The sequence below is a fragment of the Hemitrygon akajei genome, chromosome 1 (assembly GCF_048418815.1).
Source record: "Hemitrygon akajei chromosome 1, sHemAka1.3, whole genome shotgun sequence".
Classification (NCBI taxonomy): domain Eukaryota; kingdom Metazoa; phylum Chordata; class Chondrichthyes; order Myliobatiformes; family Dasyatidae; genus Hemitrygon; species Hemitrygon akajei.
In genome coordinates this window covers 90,208,553-90,230,115 of record NC_133124.1, presented here as the reverse complement: position 1 = coordinate 90,230,115, position 21,563 = coordinate 90,208,553, and the positions used below count along the sequence as shown (strand labels likewise).

Here is a 21,563-nt window from a genome sequence, read left to right as displayed (position 1 = left end):
AAAAAGGTTCCAGGATTGAATGGCTTGTCATTTGAAGAGCATTTGATGGCTCTGGACCTGTATTCACTAGAATTCAGAAGAATGAGGAAACCTGATTGAAACCTATCGAATTGTGAAAGGCCTTAATAGAATGGATGTGGACAGGATGTTTCTTATAGTGAGAGAGTCTAAGTCCAGATGACACATCCTCAGAATAGAGGAGTGTCCTTTTAGAACAGAGATGAGGAGGAATTTCTTCAGCCAGAGAGTGGTGAATCTGTGGAATTCTTTGCCACAGAAAGCTGTGAAGGCCAAGTTTTTGTCTATTTTAGGCAGAGGTTGATAGATTCTTGGTCAGGGCATAAAGAGGTACAGGGAGAAGCCAGGAGATTGTGACTGAGAGGAAAATTGGATCAGCAGTGATGAAATGATGGAGCTGACTCGATGGGCCAAATGGCCTAATTCTGCTCCTATATCTTATGGTCTGATTAAATCTGTTATGATTTGAAAATCAGTGCGAGAAGCACATCTGTTGTTTGGACTGCATCAATTGTGCCTTCATTTGATGGATGCATCAGTATGCAATTTAAATCACAAATCATAAACGTGGAAGATTTTGCAGATGCTCGAAATCCAGAGCAACATGCACAAAATGCTGGAAGAACTCAGCAGGTCAGGCAGCATCTATGGAAATGAATATACACTGTACGTTTCAGACAGAGACCCTTTATCAGGACTGGAAAGGAAGGGGAAGATGCCAAAATAAGAAGGTGGGGGGATGAGAAGGAGAATACTAGAAGGTGAAGCTGGGGGTTGTTGGGGGGAGTAATAAATTAAGAAGCTGGGGTGTGTTAGGTGGAAAAGGCAAAGGGCTAGAGACGAATAATTCTGATAGGACAGTGGACTGTGGGACAAAGGGAAGGAGAAGGGGCACCAGGGAGAGGTCATTGGCAGGAGAGGAGAAGAGGTAAGAGGCCAGAGTGGGGAATTGAAGAGGGGATGGAAAATTTCCATAACTTGGAGAAATCAACACACAGCATCAGGTCGGAGCCCTACTGGATGGAATATGAGCAGTAGCTCCATCAACCTGTATTTCCTCATTGTGGCAGAAGAGCAAGCCAAGTACGTGTGTTGGAATAGGAATGGGGATAGGTTTTAAAGTGGTTCGCACTGGGGAAATCTGGCTTTTTGCAAATGGAGCAGAGGTGCTCTACAAAGAGATTCCCCAATCTATGTTGGCTCACCTATGTAGAGGAGGCCACTTTGGAACCACTGGATACAGTGAATGATCCCAATTAATTTGCAGGTGAAGTGCTGCCTCACTTGGAAATTTCAGGTGTTTCAATTAGGTTCAGTAACTTCTGTATATATTGCATTCATATTCTTATTTGGTAAACTTGATTATGCCTTTTGCAAACAAAATTTATCATAAAAGTAATCAGAGATTTGGTGTATTATGGGCATTCAGGAATTATTTTTGAGTTGGCTTTTGTTCCTTGGATTTGAACTGGTAGAGATTGGAAATTGCCTTGCAGATATAAGAATGCATTTTCAACTATGTGAAACCTTTTCTTTCCACTTTCCCTCATTTGTTTGAAGTGATTAGCTGTGAAAACGAGTTGATTTACATTAGGAAGTTTCCGATTGTTGAGGTTTCTATTACATATTGTACTAATTTATCCCATATAACAAAGGAAAATTAGAGAGTTAGAGTTCAATTTGAATCTTGGGTAATGTCTTAACATTAACATGTATTTAGACAAATTGACTTCAGGGAAGCATTCATGAACAATTGTTGCCCCTCAGGTAAATTTAACCTTCCGTAAATTTATGTCCATGTATTAAACAATTAATGACTTGTCATCCCTACTGGGCATTGGCTAGCTGCTATGGGCAGCCTGAGTTCTCTTCTGGGCTAGTCTTTCAAGTTGTCCCCAGGTGTAGACCATCTTTTTGGTGTATCATTCCTCTTCCAGGAATGAGGGCTTTGGAGCTTGTGTTGGCATTTCTGCAGCGCTATATTTTTTATGGCATAGAGTTGTTGGCCCCATGTCATTTTGCAGGTGGGTTTGAGACCGTCTATGGCAGAGTGGCAGTAAACAATAGGTTGCATTAATGCCTGTGGAAAATAATTATTATTGCTACTTTAATGCATATTTTGATAGTTTTGGTGTAACTGTTGCACTCTGCCAGCCAGGGACCAACACCACTTTAAGATCTGATTCTACTTGAAGGTGAGATTAAGTTGCATAATGTAAAAGTAAATATGGAAATGAATTTGGCTGCTGTTGTGATCTTGCAATTACAGATGTCTTGAGGCTTTGTAAAGAATGTAACAGATAATAATTACATTATAGAAAGAATATTTTATGTGGCTATGTTTATAATTTCATGGTATTAACCTACTTCAGTGGAGAAAAGTTGAAGTTGCTTGGCTTGAAGAAGACGTGTGTAAATTTAAGGTTCCCCAGAGATCTGGCTGCTGTTCTTCATATCTGAGGCTATTATGCACTCAACTGTTTTATTGAGTTAAACTCAATTCCAAAGGATGACCAAAGGATAAGAATTTAAAATGTTTTGTAAAATTTGCTGTTCTAGTATAGTAATATTCCTTCTGTTAACCCAAAGTGTTAACTCTGATTCTTGCTCCACCTATCATCTGAGTACCTTCAACATTTTTGATTTTGGATTTCCAGCTTCAGAAGCATAAGCTTTTGTCTTAATAACTATGTGTCCCTCTGTCAAATGTAGTTTGACAGTGCTTTTATTAAGTGACTTCAGATAGTTTATGAGATACATGAATTCAATTTGTTATTACATGGGTCTGAAAATTATCTAATATTTGATGCTATCCAGATTTTGCTGCAAGCTTGATAGATTGTATTTTTGGAATAGATACAAATGGAGTTGATAACAAGCAATTATTAAACATTTTGACCTAACCTTTTTGAAGAGGAAAAAGGTTAAGCAGTCAATTGTTCTCCAAGGAATCCCTACAGTAAATTTTTATATTTCTTGACTTGGTAACTTTGAACTTTCTCTATCATATAGATTTTTGTTGTTGTCTTTTTATTTTAGGCCCATTTCTCTTTGCCTTTTGCCTCTCGGAGTCTCTCCTCATTTTATCAACTTTCCCAAATCCCTTTCCGTTACTGTGATAATCTTACAATTGGTATTTTGACTCACTGACTCTTAATTAGAAGACCTAACTGATGAGTTACTGTAGAATCTCTTTCCATTACCCTTTCAGGGAGTGCTTTGCAGATCATAGTGTACTGAACTTAAAGAGAAAAAACTGCCCACAGTTCATTTGTCATTTGTTGTAAATATGTGCATTCAGTGATTAGCTGTATCCTTTTTTGCTGTGAATCGTGTATGTTGATCTACAGTATCAGTTCATGTCATTGAAATGGGAAAAATCTTGTAATTATATCTTTCATAGAATTGTAGAGCAGGGAAATTGGCCAAAGGACCACTGGGCACCCATCTCAATTTATCCCATCTTGTAGAGGAATATTTAGTATACTTTAATATTGTGACATAGAAGAAGGCCATTCAAATTAATGCTGAATCCTAGAGCAATTGATCAATCCTTTTGTCTGTCATCTTTCTTTGATGCTCATTTATTCCCTTCACATAGAAATACATCCCCTTTGTATCCACTTTCTCAGTTTTATTCAGAATCTTGTATATTTGAATATGCTTCTCTTATTCTTTTAAAACTCCAACGGATCCAATGTACTCAATATATTTTCATATTGAGTACCTTGGACTCATTGAAATTTGAGAAGAATAGTTCTAATGTACTTGATATATTTTCATATGTCAACCATTTTATCCCAGGAATCAATCTGGAGAACCTTTTTCACACTATATAATACAAATGTTATTCTTTAAATATGGAAATTAAAACCATGTACAGAACTCAGAAGTGATCTTTCCAATGCTCTGCAAAATCACATCAAAACTTCGTTTTACCCCATTCCCCTTTAAAATAAGGGCAATGTTCCATTAGTCTTCCTCATTACTGGCTGTGCCTCCTTACTGAGGGGTCCAAGAACATGGCCACAGTCTCATAACAAAGGGCAGGCTGTTGAGGACTTGAATGATAAATTTATTTGTTCAGAGTTGGGGAATCATTTAGACTTTACCCTGGAGGATGGAGAAATCTTGGTCATTGTGCTTGTCCACAACAGATTGATAAATTTCAGGTCAATTTTAGGGACTTGAAGGATTTTGGGAAGGTGCAGGAAAATTGTGCTAAGGTAGAAGATCATCAGGCAATGTGGACGAGAAGGGTCTGTTGGCCTCCTATGTATATTCTTGTGTTTTTAAATTACTGAAGTACTCTTGGGTCTCAGCTTGTGATCCAGAAGGATGAGTTCAAATCTCATGACAGTTAAGGAGAATTTAAATTCAGTTAATAATCCATCAGTGAAAATAACTCGTCAGTAATGACCATGAAGCTACCAGATTGTTGTAGAAGCTTTTCTAGCTGGTTGTCATCATTGTGCCTTTATGTTATCTACTCCATAGCCAGAGCAATACTTGCCAGAAGTAGTCTGGAGGAGTGGTTGAGAGAGGGAGATTGAGAGCGAAGAAAGAAGGGAGGAAAATCCAATGTGGAATTTTGACAGAGAACATATGTTGGAGATTTGAAGTGAGAGCATACTTGAAAATCCCAATAATCAGGGAACAAAAAAAGAAAACTCAGTTTAAAAAGATACATATATTCGTGATCTTGGGTTACTTTGAAACATTAGAAGGAGAGTGGTAGATAGGCCTGGTAGTGGCATCTTGTTAAAGGTGACAGAAATCATAATCCATTGAATGTAGTTGAGGAGGGACTGGCTTTGCTCCGGTTGGGAAAAATGGGATGAGAATGTGAACATAGAACAGTATAGTATAGCCCACAATGTTGTACAGCTCAGCCTTTTAAAGGTAGAGGAGGTGGAGTATGCTTTATGATGAACTCATTGTGGTGCACAGATGTGGTGGTTCCTGCTCACCCAACCTGGAACATCTAGTGGCCAAATGTTGTCCATTGTATCTGCTGAACAAGTTTCTTGCTATCATCCTGGTAGAGGTGTACATTCTACCTGTGGCCAATGTCAGGCACTCTGATGCCTGCCTTATTATTGCAGGAGATTTCAACTAGGCCAGCTTGGAGTCTCTAAGCAACTGCTACCAACCTCACCCGAGGAAGCAGAGGAGCCACACAGTTGACCATTGTTATACCACCAACAAGAATGCTTACTGTCCCATCCCTTGCCCACACCTTGAAGTCTGATCACTTGGCTGTACTTCTACTCCCAGTGTATAGGCAGAAACTAAAGAGCAGCACCATTGGTGAGGACCAAGATGGGAAAGAGATGTTTACAGGATTGCTTTGAGTCATTGGACTGGACAACATTCAGGGATTCATCTTAAAATCGGAATGAATGTGCCACAGTTGTCACCGACTTCATCAAGACCTATGTGTGGGTGAGTATGTTCCTTTGGAACATGGTGGACATGCCTAAACCAAAAGCTGTGGCTGAACCAGAAAATTCATAGTCTGGTGAGGGCTTGATCTGTGGTATTCAAGACCAGTGATTCAGAACTGCACAAGTAGTTCAGGTATAAGCTACTGAAGATTATTTTAAGGGCAAAAAATCAATTCCAATTGAAGTTGGAGACAGAATCAGGTGCTCATAATTTTTGGCAGGTTTGAAGACTTACTTCCTACAAAGCAAAACCTAACATGAATGCTGTGATGCTTCTCTCCCAGATGAGCTCAATGCTTTTTATGCACGATTTGAAAGGGAGAGTAAAACCGCACTCTTGAGAATTTCCGCAACATCTGGAAACCGTGTGATCTGTCTGAGACCATCATCAGAATATCTTTTAAGGCGGTGAACTTTTGCAAGGCATAGCGTGTAGAACACTGAAAACCTGTGTCAACCAACTGATGGGAGTGTTTAAAGAAGCTTGCAATTTCTCACTGCTACAGTCAGAGGATCCTACATGCTTCAAAAGGTCAACAGTCATACCAATGCCCAAGAAGAGCTGGGTGAGCCTCAACGACTATCATCTAGTTACATACACATCTACTGCAATGAAGTGCTTTGAGATGTGCGTCATGGCTAGAATCAACTCCTCCAAGGACCTTGACTTGTTGCAAATTGCCTCTTGCCAGGAAAGGTCTACAGCAGATAAAATCTCACTGGGTCTCCACTTGGCCTTGGATCACCTGGACAGTGGCAATACCTACATCAGGCTGATTACAGCTCAGTGTTCAACACAATCATAGATTCAGTTCTAATCAACAAGTGCCAAAACCTGGGCCCTTGTATCTCCCTCTGCAAATGGATCCTTGACTTCCTCACCAGAAGAAAACAGTCAGTGGAATTGGAAATAACATTTCCTCTTTGTTGATAGTCTACATTAAGTGTATGTTTAGCCCTCTGCTCCACTCTCCTTACATGCATGACTGTGTTGCTAGGCACAACTCAAATATCATCTATGAATTTGCCGAAGACACAACTATTGTTGGCAGTATTTCAGATGGTGATGAGGCATACAGGAGTGAGACCGATCAGCTGGTTGAGTGATGTCACAACAACAACTTTGCATTCAACTTCCAATAAAACCAAGGAATTGATTGTGGACTTCAGAAAAGGAAGGTCGAAGGAGCACACACATGAGCCCTCCTCGAAGGGTGAGCAGTTTCAAATTTCTGGGCATCAACATCTGAGAATCTATCCTGGGCTCAACGTATCCATTTACAAAGAAGGCACGACACCAGCTAAATTTCATTAGGAGTTTGAGGAGACTAATTGTGTCATCAAAGACTCTCTCAAATTTTTACAGATTACCATGGAGAACATTCTGTTTCCATCACTGTATGGTAATGAGGGGTCACTGCACAGGATTTAGAAAAAGCAGCAGAAAGTGGTAAACTCAGTCAGCTCCAGAATAGACACTGTACTCCCCGGCATTGAGGGCACATTCAAAAAGTGATGCCTCAAAAAAAACTACCATTCACCCAGGACATGCCCTCTTCTCATTGTTACCATCAAGGTGGTGGTATAGGAACCTGAGACCCTTGATTAGAAAGCACAGCTTGTGAAGAAAGGTTAAGCAAACTAGGTCTTTTCTCTTTGGAGTAGAAGAGGAGAGGTGACTTGATAGAGATGTATAAGATGATAAGCTGGAGAATTTTTTTCCCAGGGTGGAATTGACAAATACAAGAGGGTATAATTCTAAAGTGATTGGAGGGAAGTATAGGGGGATGTCAGAGGTAGCATTGGAGAAGCTGTTCCTCAGCTTTTCAGGAACAGCTTTTTCCCTTCTGCCATAAGATTTTTAAATGGACAACGGACTCATGAACACTAGCCCTTCCCTCCCTCATTGTCCTCCATTTTTCTTTCATCGATGTGCCTAAGAGTCTCTTAAATGTTCCTAATTTATCTGCCTCTGCCACCACCTCTAGCAGCAGGTTACATACACCCACCACACTCTGTATAATAAAACACTACCTGATGCATTGATCATTAACTATTATTCTGCATTTTAAAGCTAAATTGAGTTGATGTAAAATGCAGCAAAAATAAACCTAACTAAATTCTACAGCAATTGAAGTGCTCAGTCTTCAAAGCAAATGTTACTGCTAATTGCACTGCCTTCAATTGCACTGACCTTGTATTAATGTAATTAAACAAAAATGAAGGCAGTAATGTAATTAAACAATAATGAAAAAAGTAGCTGCATCACTTTGCCATACTCTTGAATTACTCAGATAAAGGGAAATATTGGTGGATGAAACCATTATTGGATTTTTACTTTGAATATTTTATTCAGCATCATTGACCACCATAATTGATGAAGTAATAATGAGGATGACATACTTTAAGAGTGAATTTGAATATTTGTTGGAACCAAATAATTGATCTTTCACTTTTCTAGCTAGATATAAAGATACACTATGGAACTGAAGCATGGGCCTGAAAGTTTTTAACTTAAAAGAGAGTGAGATGCAAAGTTAACTGTACAAGGTGGTTTCTAATTAATTTCCTCCATCCTTGGGGGGCAGTCAGTTTTTCTCTTGGTATAGGCCTACAAAAAAAAAAGACACGTGAAACAGGAGTACCGTCGATGTCGGATTATAAGCCGCTACTTTTTTCCCACATTTTGAACAGCTTTGAACACTGCGGCCTTTAATACGGTGCGGCTAATGCATGGTTTTTTTTCATGCCGCCAAAAACATTTTGCCTCGTAACAGTAGACCAATAAAATTGATGAGTAGTTCACAGAGGTCCAATGAAATTGTACGATAAATCAAGCGCACTTTCACAATTAAATTATTGTAAATCAGTCATTTGTACTCACCCTCATCAACATGGAAAACACTCGAAGAAAAGCATTGTGCTGCCTTTATGGCAGTTATTTAGTTTATAATATTTTTGCTTAGTAATTCATTTGTTAGTTAAAGTTAGAACTGTTTTAACTATATTTGTTTTCTGTACTACATCCCGGGATGCTATGACGTCACACCCGGTTTCGCCGCGTCTTGTGGGAAAAATGTCGGTTTGCGATAAACGGGACGGTGGGGGGCGAGCGGCGGAGCCAAAACGCTGCTTTTAAGTTAAAGGCGATCAATAACTTTTCCTGGTAGGCTGCAGTATATATATTTTTTACCAGTCGTTAGGAGATATTGGAATGTTGTTCAGTAAAAAAGTATACGCAACGTATATTTAAAAGTAGCCGCGTTACAGGCACGGTTCGAAAAAAAGCATTTGCAATATGTATTTGTTTATGTTACCATATGGATTTAATTAAAAGTTAAAAAATCCTCACGTGTAATATCTTTCTGTGTAAATATCTCATAATACAACGTGGGACACCTGCGGCCGAAAATCCGGTGCGGCCGAAAATTCGGTGCGGCCTGTACAAGTACAAAATTGATTTTCTTTCTAAAATTAGAGCCAGCGGCTTTTAATCAGGTGCACTCTGTAGTCCGGAATCTACGGTAGTAGGTAATATGGTGTCCTCAAGCTGAATCTACTGTTCAATAACATCTTTGAACAGATATTCCCCTTAACAGCAGTTTTCTTTATGCTCCTCATAACTTTGTTCATTCCCTGTCAGACTTTAATGAATTCACCTATTCAGGATCCACAGCTCAATAGAGTGGGCAGAAAATTCTGAAGAGTTGGGTGCTCTGAGAAAGGGAATTGCTGCCTGGTGCAATCTTAATTGGGTGACTTTTTAATATGAATGGCTCCCTAGTTTGCTGTTTTTCCCCATGAGAGTAAACATTCTCATGACATCTAACATATGCAGCTCCCTCAGAATCTCTATGTTGCAATTAGATCATCTAATCACATAAATGCAAGTCCAATTTGGTAAACGTTTCCTCATCAGAAAATGCCTTCATCATAGGAATCAACCCAGTGAGCTGGCTCCAATGCAAGTTTATTGCATCCTAAGTAGTATTGCACAGTACTCTAGACATCTCATCAAAGGACTGTGCACTTGGAGCAAGATTTCTTGATACAGTATTCCTATTTTTTGTACATAATTGCAGAGTAATTAAGACTAGCATTCCATTTGCCTTTGTCATTGCTGTGTGCTAATTTTGTGTTGTGTAGGAGGATCCTTCTGTACAATAGCATTCTGTTGTCAATTTCTGTTTAAACAATATCCTGTTTTTCTACCAAAGAGTAGTAAAACTCCTATTTCCATACATCAGATTCTATTTAAATTCTTGCTCATTTGATTGATAGTTGTCTCATTGTATGCTTGGTTCTCCTTGCAACTTATTTTCTCAAACTAACCCAGAATTCGGCTATGATACATTATTTTTGTCTAAGTCACTTAGAGATTCTAAATATTTAACACCCCTGCACTGTGGCATCCCACTAGTTACAGCCTGGCAATCAAAAAATGCCTTGTTTATGCGGAAGACTGGATAGACGAGGCTTCAATCTGCTGCAACTCAGGAGTGAGTGGAAACATAAAATGCTGAGGGATGAGAGAGAATATTTTCTTATTTGAGAGAGTTAAGATTTGGAGTCGTGCCCTTAGAACTTTTTAAAGGTAGTTAAATAATTTATGGATAATACTTAGCATGGGTAGATGAGAGAGCTTGAAGTTGTAGCCATGATCCTTGTTAAATAGTGGAAAAAAAATTGCTCCAAATCTGTACATTCATATGACTCTGTCTTAATTTATTTTGAATCTGGAAAAGCATTGATTGTTCTATATACTTTTGAAGTACAGTGCAGTGCATTTATTTGAATTAAATACAGGAAATCCCTGTGTAGTGGGGGTTGGAGGGGTGATGTGGTTGTACTCTTAGATGCCCCATATTGTGATTTTAACATAACACAAAGCTGAGTTGTCAGAAACTGTGATTTGAAAAATACATTTTGTGTTGATTTTATTTTTCTACATAAATACTGTGAGTAACTTTATTCTACATTTCAACTTTATGGTAGTGATATATGAATTGTGTAAAGGGTGTATTTCTGTTATCTGAAAGACTTCAATGAATGGCTTGCCTATATACATAAAACTATAGTGTATGTACTTCCATGTTATATACAGTCAGCCCTCCTTATCCGTGGATTCCGCATGTGCGGATTCAACCAACCACGGATAGGGAAAACCCAGAAGTTCTCTCTCCAGCACTCGTTGTTCGAACATGTACAGACCATTTTTTCTTGTCATTATTCCCTGAACAATACAGTATAACAACTATTTACATAGCATTTACATTGTATTGGGTATTATAAGTAATCTAGAAATGAGTTAAAAATACAGGCAGTCCCTGGGTTATGAATGAGTTCCATTCCTGAGTCTGTCTTTAAGTCGGATTTAAAGTCGGAACAGGTACAATTGGTATTATTTAGCGTCAGTTAGTCAAATGTTTTTCTTAGTATATAGTACATATTTTACCTTTCTATGCATATAACACTTAAGAAACATACATATTTCAATAATTAAACCACTGCGTTGCTTAGTAATAATTGTAGCTTTCATTGGGGCAGGACCTTTAACATGCTCCATTAAAATTGTTCCGATTGTTAACCGACTGTAGCCTAACGCTTTTCCAATGACCGATGGCGTTTCACCTCTTTCTGATCAGTTCATTACTTCCACCTTATTTTCAATCGGGATCGTGATTATTTTCGTGAACAGAAACACTGCGATTCAGAGGTGCACTGCGAGGTCCTCATGTCCACCGTACTGAGAATGTTAAATAAAGTCTGGGGTTCCGCTGGGTCCTAAAGACCACCGCATTGAGACAGGTTAAATAAGGGACTTGAGCGTCTGCGATTTTTGGTATCCGTGGGGGCGTCTTGGAACAAATCCCCCGCGGATAAAGAGGACTGACTGTACTAAACAAATTCTATCCCATCCCTATTTTGCCCCCAAAACAAATTAAAGATGGAAGTTGGTGTTAAATTTGCCTTCACAAGAATTAGTCCACAGAGACATTTGTAACCAGAATATTTCTATTTGGCTGTTAATGGTGGTTCTTAATTATAGCTGTTTTGCTTTGTAGCTTGTGATAGTTAAATGGTTGCAACTCTTCCTAAATTCAGGATACTAGATTTTTAAAGTTATCTGAATTTGGATGCAATAGGGTGAGGTGGAGGTCAATCAAAATGTTTGTTTTCTTCTCCTGCCTTGTACTAATGAAGCAGCAAATGGCTCTTCAATATATGACTTGAATCCAAATTTCCATCAAAAATAGCACAAAGGGAAATAATATGTGGATATGTTTTTAAACGCAAATGCTGGAAATATTCAGCAGCTCAAACATTATCTGTGGAAGGATTTTTTTTGGTTGAAAGGTTGATTCTTTCCACAGATCTTGTCTCACCTGCTGAGTTTTTCCAGCATTTTCTATTTCTGTTTTTCATGTAGGTGTGGTATGTTACTTAATATGCACTCTAACAGTTGAAAGTTTGAACTTATTTTTGACAAATCGCATTATTTAATTCAATAACTCTGATATTCAGTAAATCACCCTGATGAGAAAATGACAATAGAAACTACCCAGTTTCTTTTTTTAAAAAAGTCACCACTACTTGGTATGATTGTGAGTCTAATTAGTGTTTGACTTTTTAACAGCTCAGTGTAGCTTATGATGCATGAGGGAAAACTGCCTTAATGTGTGATGCCACCCTGAGGACAAAAAAAGTGAGTCTTTTAAGAGACTCCTGGATAGTACATGGAGCTTGGAAAAAGGGCAATGGGTAACTAAGTAATTTCTAAGGTAAGGGCATGTTTGGCACAGCTTTGGGCCGAAGGGCCTGTATTGTGCTGTAGGTTTTTTTGTTTCTATGTCATAAGCACAAGCAATTCTACAGATATTAGAAAATCCAGTGATATACATGAGATGCTGAGAAACTTGTTGACATATTGGGCTGATGTGATGACTGTTCGTTTCCATGGATGCTGCCTGACCTGAGTTTCTTCAACAGTTTGTGTACATTACTTTGAGTAAAGTATTGCTGCTTTAATTTCTAGAGCAAGTGTAACAGATACTTCGTTATTTTACTGCATATGTTGTTTTACTAATTAAGAACATGGCTTGCAATCGTCCCCTGGTCCATCTAGAGCAGGATTTCCTAACCTTTTTTTTATGACAAAGACTTCTATCATTAACTGAGATCTAGAGGGTTGGGAATTCCTGACCTAGAGGGTTGACATCAGTTTGTTATGAAGATTGTAGTTCCAGTTTACTGTGAGGTAGTGACTTTTGTATAGCAGTTTGAAATGACTGGTGTCATGATTGGGTGTAGTGAAACTTCCTTATAAATCTTATGATCATTTCAAGAATGCTTCACCAAGTAGGTTCTCCTCCCTGCCCCCTCATTAACAGGGCTTGTTGTAGTTATTATGGAGAGATCAATTCACCTTTGCTAACACACTAAAGAAAAAATAACCAGTGAACTAAAATGAACACTAACTGCTAAGGCAGTGATTAAGAAGTTACATGGCAATATTTGTGATGCACATTTGGTGGTGGAGTTGACATTAATCAAATAAATTGTGCATGTAAAGTTTTGTACCAGGAGACTGGATAGATTTTATTCTTCCAAAAGGTTTGTGCTTGAGAGCATTTTAATCATTGAACTGGAGCATTTCATAAAACCATAAGACATGCGGGCAGAATGAGGCTATTTGGTCCATCAAAATTGCTCTGCTACTCTATCATTTATCATTTATGATTTATTATCTCTTGACCTGATTCTCCTATCTTCTCCCTGTAACCTTTGACACTGATTAACCAAGAACTTATCAATCTCCAGCTTAAATATACCCAATGACAGGGCATGTGGCAATGAATTCCACAGATTCACTACCCTCTAGCATAAAGAAATTTCTCTCCTTTTCTGTTCTAAATGGCCACCCCTCTATTCTGAGGCTACGCCTTCTGGTCCTAGGCTCCCCCACTATAGGAAACATCCTCTCTTCATCTACTTTATCTAGACCTTTCAATATTTGATATGTTTCAATGAGATTCCCCATCACTCTTCTAAATTCCAGTGAGTACAGGCCCAGAGCCATTTAATGCTCATCATGTGTTAACCCTTTCATTCTTGGGATTATTCTTGTGAACCTCCTCTGGACCCTCCCCATGCCAGCACATCTTTTCTTAGAGGCTCCAAACAGTTTTCATTACACCGTGTGGTCTGACCAATTCTTAATAGAACCTCAGCATTGCCTTTGTGTTCCAGTGCTCTTGAAATGAATGCTAACATTTGCCTTACCACCGACTCAACCTACAAGTTAATCTTTAGGAATTCCTGCATGGGGACTCCCAAGCCCCTTTGCACCTTTGATTTTTGAATTTTCTTCCCATTTAGAAAATAGTCCACCATTTTATTCCTTCTGCCAAAGTGTTCCCTACACTGTATTCTTTGCCCATTACTCCAATCTGTGTAAGTCTTTCTGCAGCCACCTCGTTTCCTCAACGCAATCTGCCCCTTCACCTATCTTAATATCTGTAAATGTGGCCACAAAGCTATCAATTCCTGCATCCAAATTATTGACTTATAACGTGAAAAGTCCTAACACTGAACCCTGCAGCACATCACTAGTCACTGGCAGCCATCCAGAAAAAATGCCCCTTTTATTCCCACTCTGTCTTCTGTCAATCAGCTACCTGTGCCTTTCCTGTAATACCATCTACTCTTATCTTGTCAAGCACCCTCGTGTTCTGGACCTTGTCAAAGGCCTTCTTAAAATCTAAGAAACAACATCCATTGACTCTCCTTTGTCAATCGTGTCTGTTACTTGCTCAAAGAATTCCAATAGATTAGTCAGGCAAGATTTTGCCCTTTAGGAAACTATGTCGACTTTGGCCTATTTATCATGTACAGGTGTCCCCCGTTTTTTGAATGTTCGCTTTACGTCAACTTGCTGTTACGAAAGACCTACATTAGTTACCTGTTTTCGCTAACAGAAGGTGTTTTCACTGTTACAAAAAAAGGCAGTGCGCGCCGAGCAGCCAAGTTCCTCCCCCAGAATTGTATTCTAGCCGGCATTGCTTAAACATGTGCCTGTGAGCATCTGTGCTTTATATCAATTTATTTTGTGCATCCATTAGCAAGATGAGTTCTAAGGTATCGGAAAAGCCTAAAAGAGCACGTAAGGGTGTTACACTTGGCATAAAACTAGACATAATTAAGCGTGGTGAACAAAGTAAGGACATGGTGAGTTTGGCTAAGGGTTTGTGGAAGTTGACGAAGATGATGTTGAAGAGGTTTTGGCATCCCATGACCAAGAACTGAGATGAAGAGCTGCTGAAGAGGAAAGGATAACAATTGAAGCCAAACGCAGTAGCAAACGGCCGGAAAGTGAAGTCGTCCAGGAACTGAACGGGAAGCAATTGCGTGAGATTTTCTCTGTGATTGACAACGTTGCAATAATTGCAGAAAAGTATGACTTTAATTTCTGAAAGGGTACGTAGGTTTAGGGCATATTTGCAGGATGGTTTGAGTGCTTACAAAGAACTGTATGATAGAAAAATGCGCGAGGCTAAGCAGTTGAGCATACTGTCGTTTTTCAAGCCTTCCACAGCAGACGACGAAACTCGACCTTCAACATCGAGGCAGGCAGACATAGAAGAAGGTGACCTGCCTGCCCTGATGGAAACAGACGATGATGAGATGACACCCCAGTGTCCCAGCACCCCAACCTCCTCCGACTCAGCCTAACACACCATCATCAGTGTGCTCGCTGTCTTCCTGATTCCGGTAAGTGAAACTACACTGGGCGTACATTATTTCTACTTTATATAGGTTGTGTATTTTTATGTGTTATTTGGTAGCTTCATAGCTTAAAGGTCACTGGAAAGAGTGCTTCTGCTGGGAGCACTTGTGCCGTGTGTTCTTGCTGCGATTGCTGCCGAGAGCACTTGCATGAGATTTTCGCTGCGGTGGACGGTGCTGCAATAATTGTAGAAAAGTATTCCTACATTATATAGGCTGTGTATTTATCAGATCATTCCTGCTTTTACTATATGTTGCTATAATTTTAGGTTTTGTGTGTTATTTGGCATGATTTGGTAGGTTATTTTTTGGGTCTGCGAATGCTGACGAATTTTTCCCATATAAATAAATGGTAATTGCTTCTTCACTTTACGACATTTCGGCTTACAAACCATTTCATAGGAATGCTCTGCCTTCGAATAGCGGGGGAAACCTGTACCTCCAAGTACTCTGAAACCTCATCCTCAATGATTGACTCCTACATCTTCCCAACCACTGAAGACAGGCTAATTCCTTTCTTCTCCCTCTATCCCTTAAAGAATGGAGTGACATTTGTGAGTTTTCTAGTCTTCTTGAACCATTCTAGAATCTAGTGATTCTTGAAAGATTATTACTAATGCCTCCACAACCTCTTTAGCTACCTCTTTCAGAACCCTGAGGTGTGGTTCTATCTGATCCAAGTGACTTATCTGCCTTCAGCCTTTTCAATTTCCCAAGCACCAGCTCCTTAGTAATAGAAATTACACTTCTGCCTGCTAACACATTTTACATTTCTGGTATTCTGTTAGTGTCTTCCACAATTAAGACTGATGCGGAATACTTATTCAGTTTGTCCACTATTTCTGTGTTACCCCATTACTAATTCTCCAGTGTCATTTTCCAATGGTCTGATATCCACTCTTGCCTCTCTTTACTGTATACAGTGGTGCTAGAAAGTTTGTGAGCCCTGTAGAATTTTCTGTTTCTGTAAAAATTGATCATGTGGATAGTCCAGCTTTTTCCCGGGGCTGAAATGTCTTGACATGAGAGGACACAGGTTTAAGGTGCTGGGGAGTAGGTACAGAGGAGATGTCGGTAAATTTTTAGTGCAGAGAGTAGTGAGTGCGTGGAATGGGCTCCCGGAGACAGTAGTGGAGGCAGATACAATAGGTTCTTTTAAGAGATTCCTGGATAGGTACATGGAGCTTAGAAAAATAGAGGGTAAGCCTTGTAATTTCTAAGTAATTACATGTTCAGCACACATTGTGGGCCAAAGGGCCTGTATTGTGCTATAGGTTTTCTTTTTCTAAAATGCAATCAGATCTTCAAGTCCAAAAACTAGATAGAGAACCCAATTAAATAAATAATACAGAAATATTATTTATTTATGGAGAAAAATAATCCACTATTGCATGTATTTGTTGGAAAAAAAGTATGTGCACCTTTCAGAAACTGGTTTAAACCCCCCCCCCCCCCCCCCCCGTACAGCAATAACTTAGTATTTCCAGTAACTGTTGATCAGTCCTGCACATCAGCTTGGGAAATTTTAGTCCATTCCCCCTTACAAAACTGTTTTAACTCTGGGCTGTTGGTGGGCTTCCTTGCATGAGCTGCTTGCTTCAGGTCCTTTCACAACATTTCTATAGGATTAAGGTCAGGACTTTGCCTCGGCCATTCCAAAATACAAATTTCCTTTTTTTTTTTAAAACTTTTCTGTTGTTGATTTACTCTTGTCCTTCGGATCCAAGTTTTTAAGCTTCGGCTACCCTGACATTCTCCTGTAAAATGTCTTGATACAATGTTGAATTGTTTCCTCAACAATTTCAAGCTGTCCAGGCCTGAGCCGGCAAAGCAGCCCCAAATCTTGATGCTTCTTCCACCATGCTTCACAGTTGGAAAGAGGTTTTGATGTTGGTGTGCAGTGCCCTTTTCTGTCCAAACATAGCAGTGTGCATTTCTGCCAAAAAGTTCAACTTTTGTCTCATCTATCCGTAGAACACTGTCCCAGAAGCATTGTAGAACATCTAGGTGGTCTTTTGCAAACTTGAGACATGCAGCTATGGTTTTATGCAGAGCAGTGGTTTACCATGGTGTCCTTCCATGAACACCATTCTTGCTCAGTGTTTTTCTTACAGTGGACACATGAACAGAACCTGAGTGTTTCATAGCCACAGGTCTCTCCTGCCGAACAGAATGACACCCCCACCCCCTCCCCCAGGTCAGAAAAAACGTTATCCTGAAAGAGTAAGAAATCTACCACAGTGATTAAATCTTCAGGTCTGAAAGGGACGACTTAAAATTTACATGTGTGTTTTTATAACATTGAATTGCAGTGGATTTAATTTTGACAATGATTAACAGAAAAAGACTTGTGTCAAAGTGAAAATAGATCTCTACGAAGTGATCTAAATTAGTTACATATATAAAACACAAAATAATTGATTGCATAAGTATTCACCCCCCTTTAATATGCCACAACAAAGCATCACAGGTGCAGCAAATTGGTTTTAGAATTAGTTAAATGGAGATTTCCTATGTTTTCAAGGTGTTTTGATTTCTAGTAAATCTACACCTACATCTGGAAGGTCCAGCTGCTGGTGAGCAGGTATCCTGGCAAAAACTACACCGTGAAGACAAAAGAACATTCCAAGCAACTCTGCACAAAGGGTGTTGAAAAGTGCCAGTTGGAGATGAATGCAAGAAAATTTCCAAGTTACTGAATATCCCTGGAGTGCAGCTAAGTCAATCAAGAAATGGAAAGGCTATGGCACAGTTGTAAATCTGTCTAGGGCGGGCTGTCTTCAAAAACTGAGTGACTGTGCAAGAAGGGGATTAATAAGGGAGGCCACCTGGAGACCTATGACAACTCTGGAGGTGTTACAAGCTTCAGTGGCTGAGATGGGAGAGACTGCATATACAACTGTTGCCCTGGTGCTTCACCAGTCACAGCTTTATGGGAGAGTGGCAAAGAGAAAGACACTATTGTGGGAAATAAAACTCACAAGAAATCTCGGCTGGAGTTTGCCAGAAGGCATGTGGGAAACTTTGAAGGCAGCCGAAAGAGAGTTCTGTGGTTTGATTAAACCAAAATTGAGCTTTTTGGCCATCAGATTAAACTCCACCTTTGATGCAAGCCAAATGCTGCACATCATCAAAAACACACTATCCCTACTGTGTAGCATGGTGATGGCTGCATCATGCTGTGGGATGCTTCACTACAACAGGCTCTGGAAGGCTTGTGAAGGTAGAGGGTTAAATGAATGCAGCAACATGTAGGGAAATCCTGGAGGAAATACCTGATACAGTCTGCAAGAGAACTGTGATTTGGGAGATGTCTTTTCCAGTAAGACAGTAACCCCAAGTATAAAGCCAAAGCTTACATAGGAGTGGCTTAAGACAACAAAATTAATGTCTCAGACTGGCCATGTCAGAACTCAGAGTCCGGACCTCAATCCATTTGAGAATTTGTGACTGGACTTGGAAAAAGCCTGCTGATTCACGGCCTCCATGCAATATGACAGAGCTTGAGCAGTTTTATAAAAAAGAATGGGGGGGAACAACTGCAGTGTCCAGATGAGCAAAGCTGGTAGAGATCTATCCACACAGACTTAAGGCTGTTATTGTTGCTAAAGGTGCATCTACTAAATACTGACTTGAAAGAGGAAATACTTAAGCAATCAATTTTTTTGTTTTATATTTGCAATTTGTAGAGATTTTGAAAGAGTCTTTTTCTGTTGATCAGTCTTGGGGGGGGGGGGGGGGGAAGCCAAATTAAATCCATTGATTCAGTGTTGTGAAACAATAAAGCATGACAACTTCCAAGGTGGGGTGAACACTTTTTAATAGACATTGTATATAATGTTGAGATGCATTCTATTGAGTTGGAGTTTATAGCTAAGCAGGGAGGAATGTTTATTTAATGTCAGTAATATTGTAAATGTATTGCTTGATTCTGTTTACATAATACATTGTGAGCTACAGGTAAAAGTACGTAAATGGCATACGTTATCATGTCGCCATGTCATATCTATGCGCCTTGGTTAAAGTAAAAATTAAGTTAGACCCTCATTCCCTGCTCCCATATGATGTTTTGGATTTACATAATATAAGTGTGAGGCAATTGTTGGGGCATGAATCAACACTGCAAAATAAACTTGTCTAACAGTCATAGAATGTTTCTGACTTCTGAAGGAACTTTTAAGTTACAGCTGAAGTTGCACATCACACTAGATGCCCGTGAGGGCAGGAATGGAAAGAAGGATGAATGCATGGCTGGTGCAGGGATGGCCTCTATACGCACTTAAACTAGAGAACTAATATCCTGACTGGAAGCTTCATTGGTGCTACTTGGGAGGGTTTAAACTAGTTTTTGCAGTAAGGCGATTTAAACCGGAGCACCAGGTCAGGAAGTGGAGTGATTAAGAGGAAAGTAGATGTGCTGACCATTAAGTCTAAGGAAAGCAGGGCAGGAGCAAGGTAATGTATATGATGGGGCAGACTGGCTGATGTGTTCATTTTAGTGCTTGGTGTATTAAAGGTGATGAACTTAGTGCATGGATCAAAACATGTAAATATGATGTTGTGGCCATTAGAGAATTGGTTGAGTGATGGGCAGAACTATATGATGAATGTTGTAAAGGGTTTTGATGATTTAGAAGAGATAGGATAGAGTTGCACAATTGATCAAGATTCAATGTCGCAATTACACAAATTCAGAGATCTGATAAATTTTATTTTGAACTTTGAGTTTGTACCTTGAGTTGATAGTTCTTATTTGGCAAAAATGTTCAGCTGGGGAGTATTTAGGCACCGGAGGCAAACTTTTTCTGGGTGCACATTATTTCAGCTCATTAATTCAGCTTATTGTCAAGAATGTATATTGCAGCAGCCAGGTTGATGTGTACCAAATTGTATGATTAGTCATAACTTAAATAAACTTTTCTGTTTCTAAATAAAGTAACCACTGGTCAATTATTGACCTGGGGGATAATGTTTAAAGGATCCCAAGAGATGACATTTTCCATGCAGAGGGTGTTGAGTATGCAGAATGACTGTCAGAGAATGTAGTTGAGTCAGGTATTAAAGCATTATAGTTTAGTGTGGTTGCCTGTGCTCAACTGTAATGCTGTTACATCAGATGAGAGATTTTGGCGAGATATCTGGAGTGTTTCATTCAACTTTACTCACCACGTAAGAAGGATGAGCGTGTTTTGGACAGGATACCGGAGGTTTTGCTGGATGCTGCCTGGATTAGAGAGCAAATGCTATACAGAGAGCTATAACTTGAGCTGTTTTCATTCGAGTGGTAGATACTAAGGGGAGACCTGGTAAGTGTTTGAGATTGTGAAATGCATGTATTTAGTAAACTGACTAGTATATCCCAAGGTTGAAATTTCTAACACTAGAGTATTCATTTGAGGCGAGGGGGGTAAGTTCAAAGATGTGTGGGGCAAGTTCAAAGGTCCTTCTCCAGATATCCATTAAACCAAGAAAGAAAAGAATGGTAGCACGATCATCAATCCTGAAATCCCTCTTCTCCACACAATAAACAAAAACAGAACAGGCACATTGGCCCTGCCCCTCCCCTGTGCACAAAAAAAGCAAGAAAGATCGGTGGAAAAAAAACTATCAACTCTGGGGGAGGGGGAAGTCTATAATCAAAGTCCATATCCAAAATGCAGAAAACCTGGGTAATATTTTCTGGGCCCAGCAGCAGGCCTTTCCCTCTGTAGCAGAGTGATCCCACCAGCGATTAAAAGCCAGGCTGCTGACGCTGACCTGCCTTGATGTTTCGGTTTCCCTTGTCGCTTTAATCAGAAAACAGTGGAAACTTTTTAATTGGCGCAGTGGAGTCAAACACTGGCCCGCAGCCTTGTTGCCACAAGATTTGTGTACTCTGCCACTGCCCCCCAGAATCCTCTCGGAGACTGCAGAGAGCTGGAATGCCCAAATGATCTCTAAACTGCAAATCACAGGCTCCAACAGTTCTAGAATCACATTCAAGACAAAAAATGTAAAAGACATAAGAAATGAAATACATAGTTTCATGATCTATCCAGAAGATTGCGCAGGAGCAATCTTGATCAGAAGTTTTGTACACATTGAATGGAGGATGCTTGAACGTGCTGTCAAGGGTGGTGGCATTTGAGGTTCTTAGAAAGACACATGAATGTTGCAGAGAATAGTGATATGGACTCTGTAGGCAGAAGAATAGTTAGGCTTTAACTGCTAGTTTAATTAGCTTGGCACAACATTGTAGGCTGAAGGGCCTGTTACTGTGTTCAATCAACCATTCCTCGAAAAGATGTTGTTTTTCTAGGTATTAGTTTAGTA

General features: G+C 39.6%; 1 protein-coding gene across 3 annotated transcripts in view; it reads left to right on the top strand.

Annotated features, from left to right (window-relative positions):
• LOC140728745 (focal adhesion kinase 1) overlaps positions 1-21,563 on the top strand; it is a 527,596-nt gene that overhangs the window by 84,882 nt on the left and 421,151 nt on the right. Inside the window, exon 2 of one of the 3 annotated variants that reach the window (XM_073047790.1) lies at positions 15,051-15,236. The exons of the other annotated variants lie outside the window; for them this stretch is intronic. The gene's annotated coding sequence lies outside the window, so the exon portion shown is untranslated. The remainder of the gene's footprint in view (positions 1-15,050; positions 15,237-21,563) is intronic. 3 annotated transcript variants of the gene reach the window in all.